This window comes from Penaeus monodon, chromosome 28, assembly GCF_015228065.2.
Source record: "Penaeus monodon isolate SGIC_2016 chromosome 28, NSTDA_Pmon_1, whole genome shotgun sequence".
NCBI lineage: Eukaryota > Metazoa > Arthropoda > Malacostraca > Decapoda > Penaeidae > Penaeus > Penaeus monodon.
Genome location: NC_051413.1, coordinates 17802125 through 17802498, shown reverse-complemented (window position 1 = coordinate 17802498; position 374 = coordinate 17802125). Strand labels below are relative to the sequence as shown.

At 35.3% G+C, this 374-nt stretch overlaps 1 protein-coding gene across 1 annotated transcript in view; it reads right to left on the bottom strand.

Moving 5' to 3' along the window:
* LOC119591392 (ADAM 17-like protease) overlaps positions 1-374 on the bottom strand; it is a 16920-nt gene that overhangs the window by 4204 nt on the left and 12342 nt on the right. The window lies entirely within an intron of this gene.

Here is a 374-nt window from a genome sequence, read left to right as displayed (position 1 = left end):
ACAACCAAATACCAATACTTTAGTATATTATAACAAGTACAAGAAAAAGTTAGAGTGTATAAACAAAGTTCAACAGATTACCTGTCATAACACATGAAAACTGCTGGCTGACATCTGTCATTTTTGTCTATACACTTCTATATCTTTCTCATTTTGAAAGAATTTAAAAAATAAAGGCCCCTTAGTGGAAAAGTGCAAATTCAGATTTTCTTTAAACAATGCTATTCTCATACTAATGCAGACCCCCCCCCCCCCTCTGGCTCATTTCCATTATTTATATACAAGAAAAAGGGCAAAAATCATCAACCTACTGTGTGTCAGGGTATGGTAAGAGAACAGCTATAACCCAATGTCACCAGGAAAATGCTGTGCAC